This window comes from Vidua macroura, chromosome 5 (assembly GCF_024509145.1).
Source record: "Vidua macroura isolate BioBank_ID:100142 chromosome 5, ASM2450914v1, whole genome shotgun sequence".
Taxonomy (NCBI): Eukaryota; Metazoa; Chordata; class Aves; order Passeriformes; family Viduidae; genus Vidua; species Vidua macroura.
Genome location: NC_071575.1, coordinates 13,871,837 through 13,879,020, shown reverse-complemented (window position 1 = coordinate 13,879,020; position 7,184 = coordinate 13,871,837). Strand labels below are relative to the sequence as shown.

Sequence of the window (7,184 nt, the reverse complement as noted above, 5' to 3'; positions counted from 1 at the left end):
GAGCCGGCGCAGGCGCCGCTCGGGGGCCGCTGGGCCGGTGCCCGGGGCGGCTGCGGGGCGCAGAGGGGCTGCGGTCTGCGCCGGCAGCCGCCGTGGCACCGAGCCCGGCGGCTTTCCCTGCGCGGTCCATGGGGTATGCACATGGCTCGAGTGCCGTAACAAGAGTGTAGCTTTGGCAGTGTAAGTTAGCCCCTTTTGGAAGTAACTTGTGTTTGGAAAACATGCTCTATGCATGCTGGGGTGCGGGCAGCTCAGGCTGGTCTTGTTTCGTTTGTATTACATTATTTGCGAGCTCAGGATAGACAAAAGGCCTCCCCAGTGCTGCCAGTAGGCTAGGAAGAAGTCTACTAGCTCCATACTTTTATTATCATTGGGCTGTTGTCATAAAAATACCCCAAACAACTCAAAAACCCATCCAAAAGCAAAACAAGAAAATGCTACTCCTTTCAATGCCCCCGGATTGCTGTCATCTGCAAGCAGTCCTCAATGCATTCAGTGCTTGTGCATGAAGATTGCTTAGCCGTGCTGGCAGACAGAAGGTAGTGTGTCCTTGTTGCAGTGGTGTGACTGTAAAAATTTCCCATCTCAGCTGTTCCATATACTTTTTCCTTCATCTGAACCTTTTTGCTGTTTAGTGGGCTCTCTCGCGCTTCTAGGGTGGACCAATGTGGTTTAAAATTCTATTCTACTTGTTTATTGCTGTTCCATAACACCTATTTTTTCATCCTAATATTATTTTTCAACAGTTTTGTTGATCTGTAACAAGTCAGGCTTTTTATATGCTCTTTATGGCATGCATTGAAAGATTGGATTGTCATCACTGGTTGCTCTGGTCCTTAGTGAAATTTGTACCTTCTTCAGAATATGAACTAAGTGCAATGAATGAGTGCAACGCCACGCTTCAGAACCATGAAAGCTGAAGGAAGGAAAACACAATTGTAATGAGTTATATTATTTTGCCAAAGCTGTAAAGTCAAACACCCAGAGATTAAGAAACTCCATATTTAATTTGCTTTTCCACATTAGTTACTTGTATAAACATATGTGTTTAAGAAGGCTTCTGCCAATTTGCCACTTTTGCTGCTTAGCAAATGGACTGTCAGATAAGATTTCTTCCTTTTCTCCTCATTCAGTACAGATCCGGGTCTCATTTATTGCTGCTTATTACCAGTCAGGCCTTATGCTACATATGATTTTAGCAATTTAATGGATCTCCAGTCAGAATAAATTCTTATGAGGGTTTTTTTTTTTTTTTTTTAAATATGAGGGAAGGACCAATACCTAATTAGTGGTTGAAATTTGTAGTTCAAAGGTTACCAAGTTAATACTGGAAGGCTTTGAGAATGCTGCGGAATGCTTTTGATGCTTGTATTCATAAATTCGTCCATGATACAGAGCAGGGAGTGTGGTGTAGTCTGCTGAATTCTCATGTAGTTTAAAAGACACATGTTACATGTCTATAAACTGGGTAGATGCCATTCATCAAATGCATAAAGCAAAAAACATCTTGTCGTTCTTTTGCTTTTTAAAACAGACTGAGGTAGAACTCATTTTAGTTTGGGTGGTTCCTTGAGCTACTGTTTCAGGGTTTAGCTTTCAGTACAAACCCATTTTTAGTCTTCCACATGGATCTGTCTGAATTAACTTTTTGTTGTTGTTTTTTGTTTTATTTGTTTGGGAGGCTTCACCTCTCGTGGAATTGGAGGAAGTTCAAAAATAGGATTTATACTTAATGAGAGCACTGTCCAAAGATCAGATGACCTTAGGCCAGGTTTTCCACTTCTGTACAGCTCACCCCTCCCACCCCCCAAAAACAAACAAAACATTTGACTGTCAAATCAGAACGCAACACACAAATCTATCTGTTGTGAAACTCAGCTAGATTCTTGTCACATATTGCAGAGGTACGGGCTGGAAGACAGAGCTCTGTGAGACGGGCCAGTCAGTGGCTGGCTGTAGTTACAGCTTCTAATCTTTTTGTTTGTTTGTTTTTGATTTTTGTTTTGAGAGAGGGAAACTGAGATTTATTGTGCTGTGAATTCATCTTAAGTGGCTGAAATTACTATTTTCTTTTGTTTGGAAATGTGATCCTTAAACAATCCTTGGTTTTTAGAGTCATCAGGAGGCTTGAATCTTCAAAGATTTTCTATTTGTTTCAATTGTTTCTTTTTTCTTGTAAATCTAAGTAATATGGTCTGTGTATACACTGAAATCAACATCAACTATGCGAAAAAGTCATATAATCAGGGAATAATCGATATTTACAATGCTATCAGATACTTATATTCATAATAGTTTTGTAACGATGCATTGCTTTATAATTTCTTAATGCAGTGTATGAATAGTGGGTATCAAATGGGATATATTGCTGAAAGGAGCTGCTGCAGTGTGGTACCAAAGATCTGTTTTATTCAATTATGGGGTTTTTTTGTCTGCTTTTTTTCTGATGAGTGTCTGGATTTTGTGTTTTAGCTCTAATAATTGTGGAGTAAGTGGTGATACCTTGAGTACAAGTGTGAACCAGAGCTGAGTATACAACCCAGGGTGCAAAGAAGGACGTTCAAAAACCTCTACATTCAGGCAAAAAATATTTCTAACCTAGCTGTAGTTGCACTTTGAAGGGAAGTCTGCTTAAATGCAAAGGAACAATTTTCTTTTCCTTGAGAAGAAAGAAACAGGTTTAAAAATTTACAGAGTAATTAGATTTTCCAGTTCCCTTGACCTACATTTATTGCTGAGATTAGAAACTGCAGTGTTCAATAACTACGTTCTGGCAAGTTTTATGTGACTTTCTTTGCCACTCTTAGTTTATTATGGTTAATAAAAAAGAAATATTTGCTTTGGAGGTACTTTTAATCCTCTTCTTAATATTTGCTCTGGAGAGGAATGGATACCTAAGATTTTTTGTCACCTCTTCAAATAGCACAACCAATTAATGACTTTATATTAGGGAAACCAGTGTCTTTAATTATTATTCTAGGTGATCATTTGCTCTGCCACATTTATAACTTTTTTGGTTTTTTTGTTATTCAACAGCTAAATCAGCACAAAAAATCCTGAAGTTCAGGAGTGATCAGCGTCTTAAGAATGCATCCCTCTAGTGCTGCATAGCATGGGCTTTTGGAACAGTAGGTCCTCATTCAGCTGCTCTGTGGCCAGGTGAAAGGCTGCCTGTAGCTGCAGCCTAGTCATAATTTCAGCAGAAGCTGCAGTAACTGTGTTGAGGTTGGAAAGGTTAGCCTGACAGCCAGACTGGTTAGCAGCTTTCCCAAACATAGAAAAAAAAATCTTGAGCATATTTGAATATACGAACATCTGGTTTACAGAAAATATAAGTATTCATTGGGTTCTTATTTAAGTTGATTTACTCCACCAAGATACAATAGGAGGGAGTAGTGATTCTTCTGAGATTTTATATATTTGGCAGGAAAAAAATTACTTTAGGTAAGCAAGCGAGAACTGTGCCAAGCTAGCTTCCCTGCAGACTTAAAATATTATCTTTTTAATGATTTAGCTGTTATGAAAATGCCAGCATTAGTCTTAAAATATTTTAAGTGCCAAAAAATATGCAAAAGGCTTGCCAATTCATACATGCACTCTCTTCTGGTAAACACTGAACAGGAAGAACTTTGAAAAATGTAACACATCTTTCTAAATCATGCTGCTACATAAAGAAGCTTTTATGAAATAAGTCCTGCATTATCTTTTCCCTTAGAGCCAGATTGTCACCTGACTGTTGTCAGCTGCACATTGAATAGAATACACATACATGCTCGCTATAATAGGAGTTGCATTCACCATCCACAGGGCTCCCTAATTTTCAGGTGAATCTAGACCACTTCTACAGCTGCCAACAATTTCTTTTTCCTTTGGTTTATTGTTGTTGAAAAAGAGGTATGAAGTGTATGCAATTACGCTATTACTGTCTGCCAGTCCAGCTTTATAATCTTGATTTTTATCAAAAAGTATAGTTAGCAGTGCTTTGATGTCTGGTAAAAGTGACCCTGCCAGTAAAGATAGGGATTAGTATCAAATGCTTGTGAATGGGGATGAATAATAGTCTCCATTTAATTGGAAGGGGGAATCTATTAAATGGACTTATATTCATTTGAATGTAGACATCTGAACATGTTTATTTTTTATGTATTTAGAGAACTGTGGGTTCTATTTTGTGGGTTTTTTTGTGTTAAGTGAATTGTGGTTGGTTTGGATTTGCTTAAAATTGAACTTTTATCAAAATAAAAAAGGTACTACTTTACATAACTGTTTAGCGTATATTATTGGGCTTCTGTGATAAAGTTATATTGACAATATTCAACTTCATTCAAAGTATCTGAAGAAGATATTTTTAAACTAATACAAAATTCTTTTATCTTTATCATAGAGACAATCTAAAATCTGAAGGATTTGTCCAAATTCCGTGGAATAAGTAAGTAGTAATTAAGATCATTGTTAGGTATTTCAGATTTTCTGTGAGACTATGTGATTTTAAATTTGGGGTTAAGCTCCTAAGGCCATAAAGCTTTGTTAATTGTATCTCCTGTTGTTTCGTTTTAAAGTCATAAATATTCCTCCCATGAAGGGTCCATTTCACAATTGAGTCCTTAGTATTTTATCCTCCTTAGTTATAAATTCGTTGCCATAACACTTTTTAAATTCAAGTTTTGATTTAATTCTGGTGGTAGACTACTTATAGTGCAAGTAGATGTAGTTTGGAGAGACTATATGGCTTACTAGGCTTGTTCAGTGATAAAGTTATGCCTTCCAGTGATTGCTATGAAATCCTGATCTATGTGCAAAGAAAATTAGAAGTGTGGCTCCATGAAGATTGTAATAGTATGGGGTTCTTTGTTGATCCTCATTCAATTTCCTGAATAAAAAGGGGTAAAATATGTTTAGCTTTTGAGGAGTTTGGCTTTTTGCAAAGATAGGACTTCACTTATTCAAAGCTGTGAAAATTCCCAAATAGTTTTGGAGGTCTACCTGTGGTTAAGATGTTATCACTCTCAGAGCAGCAGCAAGCCTGTAATAAATACCAGCTGCTCCGGTGTCCTAGTTTAATGTACAGAGGAAATTGGACCATGAACTGAGTTGCCAAGAGATGGACACATGTTCTGTTTGGCTAAATCTGTGCAGTATGTTTTCCAGCAATGGGCTGAGGGAAAGAGTTTATAGTGGCCTTACACCAAAACCATGCAGCTCTTTCTGGCAGAACCTACTTGTTGGAAGCCAGGTTAATAATAAAAGGGTAGCTGTATTATTATCAGGTGCATCAAAACTGGAAGAATAGAATGTAATTTATGCAATCTTCTTTCCTAATCTAACAAAAGTCTTCTTGGCTAGACTTGGCACTCAAGTCTCATAGAACAGGTTATTTATTTATTACTGACTATTTGACCCTGTCTATTTCTGCTATGGCTCTACATAAATCTAGCAGAAGAGTTTGAATGACAATGCACATCTTTTTTGACTGTAGAAAAACGTAATTTGTGGCAGAAACACTGAGGGCTTGACCAAGCTATGTTTTATGAGGGAATGTGCTAAGTAGCAGTGGAAGTTATTTTGTGTACCTGTGAGCTGAAGAAATACTTTAGATAATTACTAAAGGTAATTCCACATTAACAGTAAACACTTACTAAATTTTGCTCTTTTATCTGGTTGAATTTCAAAGGTAAATGGAAAAAGTGATTACTGCAAAGGTGTGGTGGCAGAGAAGGCAATAAAAAACCCTTTGTGCTCCTATCCACTGTTTCCATCTCAAGACTCAATTCCAAAATGCTGGTTCTTGACCCTTATACATTTAGTCAGGCTTAACATTTCTTGTTGGAAGCTACATTTAAAAAAGCGTATATGATAAAATTATAGAATCATTTAGGTTGAAAAATACTCCAAAATACTGTTAGATATATAAAACAGTATGGGTGGGGCAGATTTATAATAGGCAACACACAAAATTTTAATCATAGTTAGTCATTATCATCTTTATGACCCATTACAAGACTCTTAAGATTGATTATGGGCTACTTGAAAGCATCCAGACATGCAAGCTGATCATTGCTCTGTTTCTACGGGAATATTTGATGACTGAATGCGTTACTGGCTTTGGAGCCAAATTACAGTGGGGCCTGGTATTATCACTTATATTTCAGTGCTTTTGTTTCAGACTGTGGTTTGGCTACTGTTACTAAATATATGCAGCAGAGCTGTTTGCAATTTAAGAGTTGAACCTCCTGGTGTTAAGAGGCCAGCAGAAGGTAGCATTTAAGCTGTGCCTGAGGGCTCTGCTGAGGTCAAAGGCACAGATGTGTGCATGGTTTGTTTTTGCACACAGAAAATCGTGCAAGGAGAGTCTGTGGGCAAATGGAAGATTTGCATATATATGTACGTGTTGGTAGCAGTAGGAAATCACTATGATGGCTCTGGATTTTAGCCTAGTGATTTCCATATGCTTTGGGTTCTGTTGCTCAAGTTCTGAGCAGGTGAAACATGTTTTCTGTCAATGGCCACAATAAAATGGTATTGGTATGGGGGATGGATTCAAACATGAGTATGTTATTAGAGCTAGCCAGCTTCAAATTCCCCCTGAAAAAAAAAATTACTGAAGAATTGTATTTGTCTTGACAGATTGTATCCAGAAAACTTTCCAGGACCTGTGAGATAGATCATCAGAATGGTTGGATGGTTGGAGCATTGAGACCCAGTAAGCTCCAAATTAGGAAAAACCAAGCAGAGGACTTCTAGGTGTTACTCTGACAAGTGCTCTGAGTGCTTTTCTTTATTGGACAATCCACATGAATTATTTAAATATTTAAATGTATTTAAATTATTTACATTGTGTATTTTGATAACTCTGTATTGAAACTTGTTCCTTTTTGTAAATATTTTTCCTCTCATACAACTAGTATGAGAGTAGTCCACTATTTGTGTGTAGGTGGTCTTGAGAAGCATTCACCAATGATATAGTTTTTCTTAATAGTAATTTCAATCTCCCAAATTTGAGGAAGATATAAGAAAAAAAATGCACTTATACAAAAAATATGGTTACACAGAATAAAATCAAGTTTCCCTCCTGCAGTTTCCCCAAAGTTAGTATATCAGGCTTTAGTTACTACTTTATAACTACTGTTTGTTTCCAGTAGAAGCTGAGTAAATGGTTACTGAACTTTGTCCTGAGAAACAATAAA

The 7,184-nt window shown here is 37.2% G+C and overlaps 1 long non-coding RNA gene across 1 annotated transcript; it reads left to right on the top strand.

The window, feature by feature from the left end:
• Positions 1–52: 52 nt before the first annotated feature.
• Positions 53–6,662, top strand: LOC128807598 (uncharacterized). Its single transcript, XR_008437208.1, has 3 exons — positions 53–539; positions 4,385–4,429; positions 6,625–6,662. It is a non-coding gene; the product is annotated as an uncharacterized LOC128807598 (long non-coding RNA).
• Positions 6,663–7,184: the final 522 nt, after the last annotated feature.